Below are 14895 nucleotides of genomic sequence, written 5' to 3'. Positions count from 1 at the left end.
TTCCAAACTTTTTGAATTGATTCGACAGTGAAGCTATGGTTGTGTTGTTATCTTCATTTTCTTCAACGCTTGCCACAGTCCTTCTAGGTAGTTGATCTCTAGACGGTGTCCATTCAAAAGTATGAACTGACATGTCTTCTAACATGTCATACGCTTGATTTGGTGATTTGTTAATAAATACTCCTCCAGCGGAGGAATCTAATATACCACGAGTATGTTCATCAATACCACGATAAAAAGTTTGTACTATTTTCCCTTTTTGCAATTCGTGTTGGGGACAATTTCGTAACATTCTTTTTAATCTTTCCCAGGCATCATAAAGAGTTTCATTCGCCTTTTGTTTAAAAGTGGTGATTTCAGTTCTAAGTCTTTCGACTTTTGCCGGTGGAAAAAATCGGGTAATGAATTTTTCTCTTAATTCATTAAAAGTTGTAATAGAATCAGGTTTTGATGCTTTTAACCATGCTTTTGGGTCTCCGGTTAACGAGTACGAAAAAGTTCTTAACTTAAATGCATCTGAAGAAACATCTTTGTTTTTGTACAGTTCACATAAATCTTCAAAAGCTTCTAAATGTTCTATCGGATTGTTATTAAGTCTTCCGTCGAATTGGTTTTCACGAACCATGTGCATAAACTGCCCCTTGACTTCCCAGTTCTCAGCCTCAATTTCAGGTCTTCTTATAGGTGCAAGAGCGAGAGGGGGAACAGTTTGTCTGGTATTCCACATCGGTAGATCATTCGGATCAGGTGTTACTTCAGCCATTTCTTCTTTAATGACGATGGTTTCAGGTTTAGTTTTGATTTCTGGTTGACCGCTAGTGTTTCCTACTTGTTTATCTTTTTTATTGTTTTTCGGTGTTTTCGGTTGACTAGTACTACCTAATTTTTTTTTTGTTTTTCTTGTTTTAATCTTTTGTTCAAGTTTCTTTCAGATTCTAGATTAAGTGCAACGAGTTTAGGATTTCCTGAACGGGTCATACAATTACAAAATTGTTTGTAGTCTTGAAGGATTTATTCACTAAGTGTATGAACATTGAACTTTCTTGAAAATGAATTTTCACGAAAGGATCGAATAACTAAAAACAATGATAAAAACCTTTAAACAAATAGATTTTCCTTCTGATTTTACCCACGTTTTGAATAGCCAAAAGATGCAGCAGAGGGGCAGGATTCGTTTGGTCTCAATATAATTGAGTACTGTTTGGCTCCAATAACCCAGTCCACGTACAAATCCAACTATTACTATGAATCAGAAAAATTATCTATGTATTTAACTGCCAACTTCCCCGGCAGCGGCGCCAAAAAGTTGATGTGCTCGATCGTGTCCTTTTATTTTGATCGGATTTAGATTGAATTTATTACACGAATTGCTTGTGATTATATGGTGTTCTTATGATTTCGGATTGATTTCACACATATAGGTAACTTTGTCCTATCCGTATAGTAATAGTTTATTTGGTAAATCCGGTTCGTTCCACAGGGAGATGGAGTTTTCAAGATTTTAATCGCTAAAAGTTAATCTATTAAAAGGGGGATTTTGGATTAGGGTTTACTACTTAATTGAACGGAATTTAAATTTAACTAAAACGAAATAACTAAATTAACGACAATAAAAATACAATTTAACTAATTTGACAAAATAGAAGAAATAAGGTTTCTCATGGCAATATAGCAAAATAGTAAAAAGTAATTAAAATTTACTATATGGTAAAAAGTGAAATTGAAGAGATTTAAAATAAGGTAAAGTAGTGGCTACTAAAATATGTCCCCTCTGGATTTATGGATTGTTTTTAAGTCCGATTATGATGTTTTAATATATATCCTTATATTTAATCTTCCAATTTATAAAGATTTAACTAACTAAAATTAAATCTAACTTTCGTTTCGATCTCGTTTTAGCGAATTAAATTATACCCTGATTATTTAAATTGAGATTTAATCCAGTTTTTACTTTCGTTAAAACCAAAATTATAACGGTCTTACCCTTTTTATAATTACACGATTATATAAACTGTAATATTACCCAAATCACCGAATCACACTTCTAAATTCTTGTCAATAATTTGTCCATATGTTCGTCTAGATCACCGAGGTGTTGAAGCATAATTTATGTAAATTTAATGCACTTTCGCTTATTAATTTAATAAATTATGTGATAGGGGTGAAAATATTAAATTATATAACAATGGGTCGGTGATTAAACTCAATATTAAAAATAGTCAAAGTTACACCATAATATTATAAATCGTTCAATCCATTTGTCCAGAGGTTCTACATTTTAGTCACCACTATGAGTATTTAGTTGGACATTATAACGGCGTAAAAATATAACTTATATGAAATAGACATAATAACAATAATAATAAAGGATAACAATAATAAATAATAATAATAACGATAGTAATAACAACGATAATAATGATAATAACGATACGTGAAAATAAAGTTGGGACGTGGAGACTTACAGCGAGTTGGAACGGTAAAAAGTAATATAATTAGCGTAGCGGTACCCGGACAGAATTTCAACTTAAAACCCGTAAATTTAAACGTTACAATAACCTTATTATTAAAATAAACTTAAATTAAAATTATAATTATAAATATAAATATAAGTATGCAGAGAAGAAATGAAAATATTGTGTATAAAACTCTCGATCAAACTGCCTTTTTATAGGATTTTGGCCTGCTACAGTAACCCATGCGATCGCATGGGTTTTATGCCTATTTCCCATGCGATCGCATGGCCGCCAGATCCAGCTCACAATTTTTTGGATTTTTACTTGTCGACATATTTTTATATATATATATATATATAATTTATATTAATTATATATATATTATATTATATTCTTGTGCATAGTTGACTTGTAATTTTCGCTCCGTTGTCTCGTACATTTACGCCCGGTTTATGTCTCGGTCTCGGTTTCTCGAACGTCTTTTCGTACAATTTAATATCGTGTAATTTGCGTTCCGCGACTTGCATTCTTGTCAATCTTTAGACGTTTTTCTTCGATAATTTAAACCACTTGGAGTGTAACTTGTACGTTTGAGCATTTTGGACGTTTTTGCCTTTCAAATCTTTTTTTCATCTTCAAATCTTCATTTTTGAGCAATCTCCGTCTTTCGTCTTCACACTTATTTATTTAAACGATTACAACTAAAAATAAGGAAATTACAATTAAAAACATTACATTTTGGAACGATATTGTGACTAAATATATGTTCGTTTTGAGCAATATCAACTGCATTCATTTTTAAAACAACCATAACCTTTATTTTATCAATAAAGGTTTTTAAAACATTACGTAGATTATCAAATAATGATAATCTAAAATATACTGTTTACACACGACCATTACATAATGGTTTACAACAGAAATATATTACATCGACATATGTTTCTTGAATGTAGTTTTTACACAATATCATACAAACATGGACTCCAAATCTTGTCCTTATCTTAGTATGTAACAGCGGAAGCTCTTAGTATTCACCTGAGAATAAACATGCTTTAAACGTCAACAAAAATATTGGTGAGTTATAGGTTCAACCTATATATATCAAATCGTAACAATAGACCACAAGATTTCATATTTCAATACACATCCCATACATAGAGATAAAAATCATTCATATGGTGAACACCTGGTAACCGACATTAACAAGATGCATATATAAGAATATCCCCATCATTCCAGGACACCCTTCAGATATGATATAAATTTCAAAGTACTAAAGCATCCGGTACTTTGGATGGGGTTTGTTAGGCCCAATAGATATATCTTTAGGATTCGCGTCAATTAGGGTGTCTGTTCCCTAATTCTTAGATTACCAGACTTAATAAAAAGGGGCATATTCGATTTCGATAATTCAACCATAGAATGTAGTTTCACGTTCTTGTGTCTATTTTGTAAATCATTTATAAAACCTGCATGTATTCTTATCCCAAAAATATTAGATTTTAAAAGTGGGACTATAACTCACTTTCACAGATATTTCCTTCCTCGAAAATAAGACTTGGCCACGGATCGATTCACGAACCTATACAAATATGTACATATATATCAAAGTATGATCAAAATATAATTACAACCAATGTTATTATGTTTTAAAGATTTAAGTGTATTAAATCAGCTGTCCTCGTTAGTAACCTACAATTAGTTGTCCACATTTAGATGTACAGAAATAAATCGATATATATATTATTTTGAATCAATCCACGACCCAGTGTATACACGTCTCAGGCTAGATCACAACTCAAAGTATATATATTTTTGGAATCAACCTCAACCCTGTATAGCTAACTCCAACATTACTGCATATAGAGTGTCTATGGTTGTTCCAAATAATATATATACATGGGTCGATATTATATGTCAAAACATTTGCATACGTGTCTATGGTATCCCAAGATTACATAATATATTAGAATACATATATAATACAATACAAGTTAGCTAGGATATGATTTGTATAGATTTGTTAAACATTTCCCGTAGCTAAAAAGATCAAAAATATCCAATCTTGTTTTACCCATAACTTCTTCATTTTAAATCCGTTTTGAGTGAATCAAATTGCTATAGTTTCACATTGAACTCTAATTTAAAAATCCAAATAGAAAAAGTATAGGTTTATAGTCGAAAATTTAAGTTACATGTCAATTACTAAAGAAGTAGTCATTTCCGTCGAAAGAACGACATCTTGATGACCATTTTGAAAAACATACTTTCACTTTGAGTTTAACCAAGATTTTTGGATATAGTTTCATGTTCATATGAAAAATCATTTTCCCAGAAGAACAACTTTTAAATCAAAGTTTATCATAGTTTTTAATTATCCAAACCAAAACAGCCCCCGGTTTCACTACGACGGCGTATATCCGATTTTATGGTGTTCATCGTGTTTCCAGGTTTTATATCATTAAGTTAGCATATCATATAGATAGAGAACATGTGTTTAGTTGATTTTAAAAGTCATGTTAGAAGGATTAACTTTTATTTGCGAACAAGTTTAGAATTAACTAAACTATGTTCTAGTGATTACAAGTTTAAACCTTCGAATAAGATAGCTTTATATGTATGAATCGAATGATGTTATGAACATCATTACTACCTCAAGTTTTCTGGATAAAACTACTGGAAATCAGAAAAATGGATCTAGCTTCAAAGGATCCTTGGATGGCTTTAAAGTTCTTGAAGCAGAATCATGACACGAAAACAGTTCAAGTAAGATTTTCACTCGAAATAAGATTGTTATAGTTGTAGAAATTGAATCAAAGTTTGAATATGAATATTACCTTGAATTAGAAAGATAACCTACTATAAATAATAAAGGTTCCTTGATCTTAGATGATTACTTGAAATGGATTAGAAAGCTTGGAAGTAAACTTGCAAACTTGGAAGTATTCTTGATTTTTTATGAAACTATACTTATAGAATTTATGAAGAACACTTAGAACTTGAAGATAGAACTTGAGAGAGATCATTTATATGAAGAAAATTGAAGAATGAAAGTGTTTGTAGGTGTTTTTGGTCGTTGGTATATGGATTAGATATAAAGGATGTGTAATTTTGTTTTCATGTAAATAAGTCATGAATGATTACTCATATTTTTGTAATTTTATGAGATATTTTATGCTAGTTGCCAAATGATGGTTCCCAAATGTGTTAGGTGACTCACATAGGCTGCTAAGAGCTGATCATTGGAGTGTATATACCAATAGTACATACATCTAAAAGCTGTGTATTGTACGAGTACTAATACGGGTGCATACGAGTAGAATTGTTGATGAAATTGAACGAGGATGTAATTGTAAGTATTTTTGTTAAGTAGAAGTACTTTGATATGTGTCTTGAAGTCTTTCAAAAGTGTAAGAATACATATCAAAACACAACATGTATATACATTCTAATGGAGTCGTTAAGTCTTCGTTAGTCTTTACATGTAATTGTTGTTTTGCAACCTTTAAGTTAACGATCTCAATTAATGTTGTTAACCCAATATTTATTATATCAAATGAGATGTTATATTATTATATTATCATGATATTATGATGTATGAATATCTCTTAATATGATACATACATTAAAATATCGTTACAACGATAATCGTTACATATAAGTCTCGTTTCGTAAATCTTGAGTTAGTAGTCTTGTTTTTACATATGTAGTTCATTATTAACACACTTAATGATATATTTAAATATCATTTTATCATGTTAAATATAGTGTATCAATATCTTAATATGATACATATGTATTTAGTAGACGTTATCATAACGATAATCGTTATATATATCATTTCGAGTTTCTTAACTTAGTAAACTCATTTCTTATGTATATCACACATTGTTAATATACTTAGTGAGATACTTACTCATCATAATCTCATGTCAACCATATATATATGTCTATATATACCACAACATGTAGTTTTCACAATTTTGTAACGTTCGTGAATCGCCGGTCAACTTGGGTAATCAATTGTCTATATGAAACTTATTTCATTTAATCAAGTCTTAACAAGTTTGATTTCTTAACATGTTGGAAACACTTAATCATGTAAATATCAATTTCATTTAATATATATAAACATAGAAAAGTTCGGGTCACTACACAGTAGATCTATCTTTAGGATTCGCGTCAATTAGTAGACTGGTTTACTAATTCTTAGGTTACCAAGCAAAAGGGGCATATTCGGCTTCGATCATTCAACCATATAATGTAGTTTCGATTACTTGTGTCTATTTCGTAAAACATTTATAAAAGCGCATGTTCTCTCAGTCCCAAAAATATATATTGCAAAAGCATTTAAAAAGGGAGTAATGAAACTTACAATATTGTATTTCGTAGTAATTAAGCATACGATGGCATTGAACAAGTGCAAGGTTGGCCTCGGATTCTCGAACCTATATTAATTATATATATTTATATTCTGGTCAATATTTATCTAACAATTTAAGTCAAGTCATAGTGTACTACAATCCTAATGCTCGAGACTAATATGCAAAAGTTAACCAAAAGTCAACTTGACCAAAATGACTTCCAAAATCTATTCATGATTATTTTATAACTTAAAAATAGTCGTTTTATATATTTAAATATTTTTAACAGATTTATTAGAGTAAATAATATAATTCATTTATTAATAAATAAAATTTTATATTAAAATTTATATAATAAAAATATATACTTTTATATATATCTTAAGTAATAAAATTTATAAAGTTCATTTAATATCGTAAAAATAATATGATAGGTTTTATTAATGTACTTATTTTACAAGTAGAACAATATTTTTGTATCACATATTTATTTGATAAAATAACATCGATAATAATAATAGTAAGTAAAAGTTGTATTATTTTATAATAATAGTTATTATTATTCTGCTAATAATAATAACAATATTTATATTTACGAAAAATATTATTATGATAAAATGATAATTCTTATTAATTATAATAATGACATTTTATATTAACAATGATATTCCTATTAACAATAATAATTTTTGTAAAAATGATAGTTTTAATATTAATAATACTTTTAATAATAATAATGATAAAAATAATGAAAACGATATTTTTATCTAAATCAATACCTTTCAATATTTAAATTTCATCATGATACTCATACTCATTATTTCCTAATCAATTTGTTAATAGCTTTTAGTCGTCTTTTATATCGCGTTCATAATAATGATAATAATAGTAATCATAATAATTAGATATTACTAATATTAGTTTTAATTATAATAATACTAATAATAATAAATATTATGATAATATTAATGATAATACTAATAACTATTTTAATGATAAATAATAATACTAATTATAACTTTAACGATAATAACGATAGTAATAATAACAAAAATAATAATTTTTAATGATAATACCTTTTATTAATAACGATAATGATAATAATAATAATAATAATAATAATAATAATAATAATAATAATAATAATAATAATAATAATAATAATAATAATTTGATAGCAGTTATAACGACGATAGTAATAATAATCATTTTAACAATAATACAAAAATTCAGTTGACTATAACTTCTAATCTGTTCATCGAAATCATCCGAATTCTAAATAAAAAGTTCTTAATTTTTCGCTAGCTTTCCAACGACATACATATCATATACCCTATCTCAGTAGCATATGTATCTAATTCAGGATTTAACATAACCTATCTAATGACAATAATAAATGTACAAGCATGCATAACCCTATATACTCGAGCACTAGTCAGGGATACACTATTAATATATAAAAGTTAAGTTATGAGTACTCATGTATCAATATTGAGATTCAATATTGCAGGAAAATACGTAGACGCAACAGAGATGATAAACATTAGTTTGACCTCACGAGCATACCCCTGATCCATACCTATAACCTCCATAACTATAACCCATAATTTCCTTAGCTCTATCCCGCTCATAAAAATCCATTTTTGAAATAACCCGCTCATGACCTCGTCGTAGTATTTTATGTATAATACTAATAATAACACTAATACTACTCATAATAATGTTAAGATTAATGTTAATCTTTTAATAATAATAATTATTATTATTATATATATTTATATTAAGAGTTCGAGAGATAGATAGAAAGAAAAGTGAATTAAACGAACCAAAACTCGAATGCTTTATAGAAGATTTCAGCACCTAACACCCCATGCCAGCCCATGATCGACTACTTTCCAGCTGCCAACACTTTTGGTATGTAATATATTTATAATATTTAATATATTTAATCTTTAGATTTAATTAAATATTATTTTATATTCTCGTCCATAGTTGATTTTTAATTTTAGCACCGATGAATTGTACGTTGACACTCAACTTCCTTGCCGGTTCCGGTTTTTCGAACGTCCTTTCGTACGCTTAGAAAACTTGTACTTTACGTTTCGCGACAAGTACCTTTATCAATAATTAGACTTACTTCACCAATAATTATACTCCATGAAATGCAACTTATACATTTGAATGTTTTGGTCATTTGCTTCTATAAATCGACGTCTCGTTATATGTACATAGGGTAATTAAAATCAAAACGTTTTGTATCTAGTTAATATTATGTTTAATCACTTTATAAATTATATGTATATATATATATTCTCAAAGAAAAATATAATTTTGTACATATTATATAGGATTGAAATATTTATTTAATAATATTATATTTTAGTTTTTCAAAAATAATTATATTTCAAAGTTCGTTTATAATCGTTTAAATAATAGAAAAATATTACGTCATATCACGTTTACATTTTTTTGAAACACTATATATATACTTGTAATTTATAATATAAACTTTAATTAAATTCTTCAACATTCATAAACAAGTTATCTTAAAATGTTTAATTAATAAAGTTCTTTTTAAACTGAAAACGTTTTAGTACGTTTGAAATCAAATCAAATAAACATTATAATTTGTTTTTCAAAGTTAAATATATTTAGGAATAATTTTGTTTAAAGGTTAAACTAATGGGAATCGTTATATCAAAAAATGTTTTAGGAAAGTAAAATCGTATATAACTCATAACAGGTTTTCAAGTTTTTAAATTATTATTTGCTGGTGAAGCGTAAGATATAGTCCGAAGGTTAGATAAACGTATGAAATTACATTAATGAAAAAAAAAAGTCATTTTTCTTAACTTGTCAATATTCATTTTCTATGTTATCTATATTCCCAACATTTCTCTTTTACTCTAAATAATATGACAGTTAACTAGTTAACACCTATATAGGAAATCGAACAGGAAACTCCACTAACCCTTGTCTAGTTCCTTCTTGTAAATCACTTTACCAATTATTTCGAATACCGTTAAAAAGGAAAGATTTCTTAAATCATAGTGGACCTCTCAATGGAGACTTGTAATCATACAATGTATCTGATAAATCAATCATTTAATATTATCTTATAATTTTATCAATAACCATATTGAAATAAATACGTTCATGTAAAGTATTATTCGTTTAGTACATTGTTAATATTTCAGGTTATAATATATACACGTATATATATAATCATATCCGTTTATATAATGGTTCGTGAATCGTCGGAATTTGGTCGAGGTTAAATGAATGTATGAACATAGTTTAAAATTTTTGAGATTTAACATTACAGACTTTGCTTATCGTGTCGGAATAATATAAAGATAAAGTTTAAATTTGTTCGAAAATTTCCGGGTCGTCACAGTAATCACGTCTTATTTACACCCCTACTTTCAAGTAGGGATGCATGGCCCCGTTTTATTGGGGACAAAACGCAAACCAAAAAGAAAAACTACTCCCTCCGTCCCTATTTCATCGTCATTAGACAAAAATCACACCATTTGAGAGAAAGTGACTGTCACATATATATATATATATTAAATTTTTTAGTTTTACCTCCTACTCTTTACCTAATATTTTGTCTTATATGTTTAAATTAAGAAGAAAAAGAACTTTAATTACTTATTTTTTTATATATTTATGAAAGTGAACTGTTAATTTAGAACAATCTAAAATAAAATGGTGGACAATAAAATAGGAATGATGAAGTAAACTAAATATTAAAAAAAAATGATATATTACTTAAATGTCCTTCTGTACAAACTTATGAAGGTTAATGATCATAGGACATAATAATTATTAAATATTGTTTACAATCAGTAAGGTGTTAATTCATGATTGATATGTTATTGTTATTGTTATAATTGTAATCTCTTAAATTCAATAATTTGCTTGAGATTCAACGGACCAATCAGAGCGTGACATGTGACGCGACAATCACATGTGATTGAAAAAAAATTAAATATTTTTTTTCAAATATTTTTTTTTCAATCACATTTGATTGAATTTGACATGCATAATCACATGTGATTTACTGCATGTTAAATCCAATCAGATGTGATTGACAAAAAAAATTACAAATTTTTTTTCCTGAAAAAAAAATTGAATTTTTTTTTTCTGAAAAAAAAATTGAATTTTTTTTTCTGAAAAAAAAATTGAATTTTTTTTTTTCTGAATTTTTTTTTTTTTGAAATATATATATTTTTTTTCAATCACATGTGATTGTTCCGTCACTTGTCGCACTCTGATTGATCCCTTGAATCTCAACTTAAAAGTTGGATTCATTTGAATATTTATTATTATTATTATTATTATTATTGTTATTGTTATTATTATTATTATTATTATTATTATTATTATTATTATTAGGTATGTATAATATAATATAATTAATAATATATAATAAAACATGTATAATGCTTTAACTGATTTAACACTAAGATTTGTTAGAGAATTTGTAAATAATCGCATATGGTATATGTCTAAATTTAAGAGTGATATATTTGCGTTGGATAATAGCTAAAAGAGAACCAATATGGAAGCATGATGAAGTTGTAAGATAAGATAGTACATTGTCTTAAAAGAGAGAAAATTAAAAGTACTTTGTGTTTTTTAATGTAAACATTTGACGTGTATGCAATTGTTTTTCACCATCTTTAGAGAAAACGGTTTAACAGAACTACATACTAATTTAAGGCAATATTTCATTTTAGGTTACATAATTTTAAAGTTATGATAGATGTAAGGTATGCTCATTTATACTTTATACACAGTATATATATATAAATATAGTTAAATACTACCGAGTGGGTAATTAAATACTACTACGTGAGTACGTGGTATATATTTGGGGACATGCGACCGATAGACGGAACTTAGAGGTGACATGGGAGGGCAATGGCCCTCCTAAATGTTTAGGTAACTAGAAAAAGGAGCCCGCGCGATGCTGCGGGACTTTTGGGTTGCGTATTCATAGGTAACGGGGCCTTTAGGTTGCGTATTCGTAGTTAACGGAGCGTATTATAGGTGGGTATAAGTATTGAATATAGTCTGAGGTATTGAGCGTTTTTTTTAGTGTCCGTTTTGCGTATAGTTAGTCCCGTTGTGGTCGTAAGATTTTTTTGAGTTGAACGGTGGGTTCGGAAAAATTTAACTCGTACCGAGCGAGAAGATAGAGCCCACTAAAAATTCGGGTGGAATTAGTTTATTTTATTTTAGTAAAAATCTATATTTACACTTTTTATGAAAGGACCCGTTCATATACATTATAAACGATTCACAATAGTTGATTACATTGCGAGGTATTTGACCTCTATATGCTACATTTTACAAACATTGCATTCGTTTTTAAAAGACAATCTTTCTTTACATCGAAAATTGACAGGCATGCATACCATTTCATAATATCCACTATCCAACTATAAATTGATTTAATAATAATCTTTGATGAACTCAATGACTCGAATGCAACGTTCTTCGAAATATGCTATGAAAGACTCCAAGTAATATCTTTAAAATGAGCAAATGCACAGCGGAAGATTTCTTTAACACCTGAGAATAAACATGCTTTAAAGTGTCAACCAAAAGGTTGGTGAGTTCATTAGTTTATCATAATCATTTATTTCCATCATTTTAATAGACCACAAGAATTTCATTTCCAGTTCTCATAAATATACGTCCCATGCATAGAGACAAAAATAATCATTCATATGGTGAACACCTGGTAACCGACATTAACTAGATACATATAAGAATATCCCCTATCATTCCGGGATCCTCCTTCGGACATGATATAAATTTCGAAGTACTAAAGCATCCGGTACTTTGGATGGGGTTTGTTAGGCCCAATAGATCTATCTTTAGGATTCGCGTCAATTAGGGTGTCTGTTCCCTAATTCTTAGATTACCAGACTTTAATAAAAAGGGGCATATTCGATTTCGATAATTCAACCATAGAATGTAGTTTCAATTACTTGTGTCTATTTCGTAAAACAGTTATAAAAACAGCGCATGTATTCTCAGTCCCAAAAATATATATTACAAAAACATTTAAAAAGGGATTAATAAAACTCACCATACTGTATTTCGTAGTAAAAATACATATAACGTCATTGAACAAGTGCAAGGTTGGCCTCGGATTCACGAACCTAAATTAATTATATATATTTATGTGTTAGTCAATATTTGTCTAACAAATTAGGTCAAGTCATAGTGTACCACAATCCTAATGCTCGAGACTAATATGCAAAAGTCAACAAAAGTAAATTTGACTCAAAATAATTTCCAAAAATCTATACATGATTAATATATAGTTTAAATATCGTTGTTTTATATTTTTAAATATTTTTAAAAGATTTATTAGAGTAAATAATATAATTTATTTATTAATAAATAAAATTTTATATTAAATTTATATAATAAAATATACTTTTATATATATTAAGTAATAAAATTTATAGGGTTCATTTAATATCATAAAGATAATATGATAGGTATTATTAAAGTAAGTTATTACACGTAGTAAAATATGTTTGTATCACATATTTATTTTATAAAATAATATCTATAATGATAGTAAGTAAAAGTTGTATTATTTTGTAATAATAATTATTATTATAAAAATATCAATATTTATAATTACTAAGATGACGTTATGATAAAACGATAATTCTAATTATGATAACTTTAATATTTACGATAATTTTTAATATTATCTTTAAAATAATAATTCTATTTAAAATAATAATAATAATGATATTTTATAGTAACAATGACATTTCTATTAAAATGATAATTTTTGTTAAAATGATAGTTTTAATACTAACGATACTTTTAATAATAATAGTAATGATAAAAATAATAAGAACGATAATTTTATCTAAATCAATATCTTATAATATTTTAATTTCATCATGATACTCTTACCCATTATTTCCTAATCGTTTCGTTTAATAGCTTTTAATCGTCTTTTATATCGTGTTCATAATAATGATAATAATAGTAATAAAATAATTAGGTGTTACAAATATTTGTTTTAATTACACTAATATTAATAATGATAGTTACTATAACATTATTAACGATAATACTAATAATTATCTTAATGATAATATAGTAATAATAATAATAACAATAACAATAACCATTTTTAAATAATGATATATATATTAATAATGATAATAATAATAATAATACCAATAATAATAATAATAATAATAATAATAATAATTGGATAATAATAATAATACTAATTATAACTTTAACGATAATAACGATAGTAATAATAAAAAAAAATAACAATTTTTAATGATAAATCCCTTTTATTGATAAAGATAATAATAATGATAATAATAAGATAAAACTAGAACGGCGATAAAAACGACGATAATAATAATCATTTTTAATAAAAATATCGAAAATTCAATTGATTATAACTTCTAATCCGTTCATCGAAACCATTCGATATCTAAAGGAAAAGTTCTTAATTTTTCGCTAGCTTTCCAAGGACATGCATATCTTATACCTTATCTCAACCGCAAGTGTAACTAATTCAACATTCAACCTAACCTGTCTAATGGCAATATCAAAAGTACAAGCATGCATAATCCTAAATACTCGAGCACTAGTCAGGGATACACTATTAGTATGTAAAAGTTAAATTATGAGTACTCACGTATCAATATTGAGATTCAATATTGCAGGAAAGGTACGTAGACGCAACGAAAATGATAAACACTATATTGACCTCACGAGCATACCCATGAACCATACTCAATCACCTCCATAGCTATAACCCATAATTTCCTTAATCCTATCCCACTCGAAAAACAATTTCGAAATCACTCGAACAGCACTCCGTCGTAATATTTTATGTATACTAATAATATCTTGAAATAATACGGAGTAAATATATATATGTAAATCGATTGAGAGAGTTTAGAGAAAAATATTTTCAAGTTTCTATGAAATAATGATAATGAAACTTATTGAATTCTATTTATAATAGATTTTTGAATTATTAAAGTGAATTATTAAAGTAT

The 14895-nt window shown here is 27.3% G+C and overlaps 1 non-coding gene across 1 annotated transcript; it reads left to right on the top strand.

Annotated features, from left to right (window-relative positions):
* Nucleotides 1-263: 263 nt before the first annotated feature.
* On the top strand, nucleotides 264-370 carry LOC139865252 (small nucleolar RNA R71). Its single transcript, XR_011764772.1, has one exon. It is a non-coding gene; the product is annotated as a small nucleolar RNA R71 (small nucleolar RNA).
* The last annotated feature ends 14525 nt before the right edge of the window (nucleotides 371-14895 follow it).

Source organism: Rutidosis leptorrhynchoides, chromosome 8, assembly GCF_046630445.1.
Source record: "Rutidosis leptorrhynchoides isolate AG116_Rl617_1_P2 chromosome 8, CSIRO_AGI_Rlap_v1, whole genome shotgun sequence".
Taxonomy (NCBI): domain Eukaryota; kingdom Viridiplantae; phylum Streptophyta; class Magnoliopsida; order Asterales; family Asteraceae; genus Rutidosis; species Rutidosis leptorrhynchoides.
Note: the sequence above shows the minus strand (reverse complement) of the source record. Positions and strands in the feature narration are given on the sequence as shown.